The sequence below is a fragment of the Ascaphus truei genome, chromosome 4 (assembly GCF_040206685.1).
Source record: "Ascaphus truei isolate aAscTru1 chromosome 4, aAscTru1.hap1, whole genome shotgun sequence".
Lineage (NCBI taxonomy): Eukaryota > Metazoa > Chordata > Amphibia > Anura > Ascaphidae > Ascaphus > Ascaphus truei.
Window position 1 is genome coordinate 301,629,887 of NC_134486.1, and position 4,094 is coordinate 301,633,980.

General features: G+C 38.7%; 1 long non-coding RNA gene across 1 annotated transcript; it reads right to left on the reverse strand.

Moving 5' to 3' along the window:
* Positions 1-345: 345 nt before the first annotated feature.
* On the reverse strand, positions 346-3,663 carry LOC142492099 (uncharacterized). The gene is made up of 3 exons (XR_012800737.1): positions 3,522-3,663; positions 2,308-2,332; positions 346-935 (listed from the first exon to the last, which is right to left on the reverse strand). It is a non-coding gene; the product is annotated as an uncharacterized LOC142492099 (long non-coding RNA).
* Positions 3,664-4,094: the final 431 nt, after the last annotated feature.

Genomic DNA, 4,094 nt, shown 5'->3' on the forward strand with positions numbered 1-4,094 from the left:
GCTCAACACACCTAGAAGGTGAGTGTATCAGTTGGTGGCCATATAATATGTGCTCTTCTATATGTTATGTTGTCATGTTCATTATTTGTTTTGCACATCTTCTTTAAATAGGATTACTTAGTGTCAGTGAAAATGAAGTGTAAGGCAACATGTATTGTGTTAGTGATGTTAACTATCATGTAGGAGTTGTGAGTTTACAGCAAGTTTTCATTCACTCATATTTCATACTGAGTCCAAACATTATTCTTAAGTCAAGGTAGTTTTTAATGTGAGGTTATAAAACGTATGGAAACATGTTAGTTGTTACTTATGACACAGTAGAATTACATAGTAACACAGCAGAGATTAACATGCCATTTAATAATGTGTACATTTATTTGTAGAACATGATGAAGAGGATTATGATGATGATGATGATGATGCCGCCGCCGCCGCCATAGACACACAAATACAAGCAAGTGACCATGAAGAGGTTCCAATTGAAACTGTTTTACCGCCAAAACGTCCAGCAAATACCACATATGATGCAATTGTAGCTTCTGAGGGAAAAATTGTGGAAGCAGAAAATCGTCGCCATTCTGACCTGATGACAGTGCTGGAAAGGATGATTGCACTGCAGGAAGAAACAGTTTCACAATTGGCACATCTCCACAGAGTCTTCATTGAAGTGCCTAAACAGTTGCAAAAAATCAACACCTCATTCGAAGCATTAGTTGTTCAGCAAACACAAGCTAATTACTGGAGAATGACTAATGTACCACAATTCAACATCAACACGTCACAGGCAGGATCCTTACATGCTGGGCAGTTTTCACCACATTCATCTGATCTTCATTCACCAGGCCCGAATGTTACCGGTCAAGTAGCAGACATTGCTGTGCAGGTTCCTGTCGACATCCTACCGCTGCCATCTGTACAAATTCAGCAGCTGACACCTACAAAGGAGGCCACAAAAAGAAAACACAAGCAATTACTACTGACCAGTTTTTGGTCAAAAACAACAAAAGACACACATGAAACAGACCAACCATCACTTGTGCAGTGTCTACCAACTTGCTCACATGTGTCAGTGGGCACAAGCCCTGTCCGTGAACAGTCACTACCCAAAAGCCCTGTAGGTGAATCACTGCCCAAAAGCCCTGTAGGTGAATCGCTGCCCAAAAGCCCTGTAGGTGAATCACTGCCCAAAAGCCCTGTAGGTGAATCACTGCCCAAAAGCCCTGTAGGTGAGTCACTGGCCACAAGCCCTGTAGGTGAACAGTCACTACCCAAAAGCCCTGTAGGTGAGTCACTGCCCAAAAGCCCTGTAGGTGAGTCACTGCCCAAAAGCCCTGTAGGTGAATCACTGCCCAAAAGCCCTGTAGGTGAGTCACTGGACACAAGCCCTGCCCGTGAAGTGCCAGAGGCCACTCAAAGTGGCTCTGTTGTGGCTAAAGTTGGTGGCAAAAAAAAAAGGAAAATTCAAGAGACAACAAGCAGGCCTGTTACTCGCTCGCAAAAGGAAAAAAATAAATAAATTTTATAATTCACAAAATATGTCTTTGGCCTTGTTTTGTTGACTTCAGATTATCTAATTACTATTGTATGTATGCTGAAGACTGTGTTGTTTCCAAACTTTCAAGTATGTTCTTGTACACTTGAAGTTTTGGAAATGTTAACACTCCTAATTAATGAATAGTGTTATAAATATTGATGTATTAATCGTCTGTTCAGTAATGGTCCACCAGGAGCCAGTTGCTAAGTTTAGAGAAGCTGCCATTGACTTTGCAGCAAAACATTGCATTTGGGTGTGTTAATTGATGTAATCATTGCATGTGCATATTATTTTCATGCAATTATAAAAGCACCTATTTAACTGCAAACATCTTTCTTGTACGTGTACAGCAGGATTTTGTGTTAAATATTACTTACCTTTGGTGGCCATTGTAATGTTGTCCTTTAATCATTTATGTGTTCTTGTTTCAAGAACATCTCTGAATTGATACTAATATATATGTAGTATGTATTGATATATGCACACACACACACACACACACACACACACACACACACACAGACACACACTGTGTGTGTGTGTGTGTGTGTGTGTGTATATATAGTACTATCTAAACTGGTATAGATGTATTTACAAAAAACATACACTTCATGCTTCCTTGTGAAAACACACTATTTTAATAATACAGGCCTAATGTTTGACAACTATACTAAGTGTGAGCCTCTAACATTATTGGGTGCAAACAAATGTTTATTACTTAATTCACTCATGTTTATCACCATTTAAATAGGTTTCATACAAGGCCTACTTACTGCCATCAATATGTTGTGTGTACTCCTGCAATATAAAAAAAATAACTATATATATATATATATAAAAATAACTACACACACACACACACACACACACACACACACACACACACACACACACACACACACACACACACACACACACACACACACACACACACACACACACACACACACACACACACACACACACACACACTATACATATAGTACAATATACACTTTATATATATATATATATATATTTATGAGAGAGATATATTTATATATATATATATATAGATACACACGTATTTAAATTCATGCAGACAGGTAGTTAACCAGACTTTCAAATACACACAGAAATGTATGTGGGAAAAAAACATTTCATTTTGCAGGTGTGTGTATTTACTGATATGGCTGTCTAAGCACTATTTTCACACAGTGCTCTTTGTTATTTTGCAAGAAAACTCAATGTTAATGAAATAAAAGTGTAGGAATGTTTTCACAAACGAGATAAAAAAATGATACATGTTTTTCCCACATTCGCCTATCACTAACCACAAAAGTTAAACCAATTAAAAGGACACATCCAATTGGCGTTTGAAATAAGGAGTAAAAGTAGTTACTTTTGTTGACCTTGAAAACGAAACACAGGAATTTGTTAGCCATTGAGCAGAATCATTTTGATGAGCAAAGAACACAGAACTGCACACATCTTTTGTGCTACTCTGACATGGCTGATGAATTCGTTAACAATATGAATCCACTCTTAGGTTATAAGTACATGGTTTCAGAAGCAATTTTGAACAGTCGCGGACACAAAGCGAGCACACGCCAAATCTATGATTTGATTCGAGCAAAATATCCTTATTACCAAGACCGTAGGCATGCGCGGAATTTTAATTCATCAATAAGATTCACTTTATCAACTAATGACTTTTTTGAACGTGTGCAGGATAAGCTAGAACACACCTATGGTTTCTGGAAGATTGCAAAGGAAAAGCATTTTACCCTGAAAGAGGGCACATATATTGTTGTGAAAGGCATATTTATTCCTAATGCCAATAGCAATGGATCCGCTACTACTGTTCCGTGTGAATCGATACCTGCTGCAATATCTGCACCCTCCATTCCTGAAACCCACATTGTACAAGAACAAAAGTACTATGATTATGTACCAAGCCTTTCAGCTGAAAATGCATTGGAATGGGAACCCGAAGAAATGAACCTACCTCCCGACCAATTGTTTGAAGAAAGCAGTGGCGATTCCTATGAGCGCTTCATGGAGGAGATGTGTGTCATACTGGATTCAGCGGGTGGGTCAAGCGTGGATGAAAATGCCTTGCATTTCTGGAGCGACCAGTTGCAGCCAGACGATGAGTTAATTCTAGAAGAATGGTAAATATAACAACCGTTATGCGTTGACTGTGCGTTTAAATGTTTTTTTTTTTTTTTTTTTAACCACCATTTTCACTTTCAATGCGTGGATACAGCGTAACATTGCAGACTGCATAACATGTAGCGATCACAAAGAAATTGTTGCCGAATACAATATAGTATAACCTGAAAGAGTAGTACACATTGCTGACGGAATAAATATACGTACTTTCCTATCCCTTTAACCATATTAGCAACATTTTAACATAACTCTAACACATACCTGTTTTGTTATCATGCAACATTTAAAAGCGGGTCCACCACGTATGACGTGGGACCCTTGTCATGGCCCAAGGCGTCCTTAAAAAGGATTACGGATGTAAGTCCCGCCCCCAAGCGACGTGCGCGCCTCAAAGCCTATTGGCTGT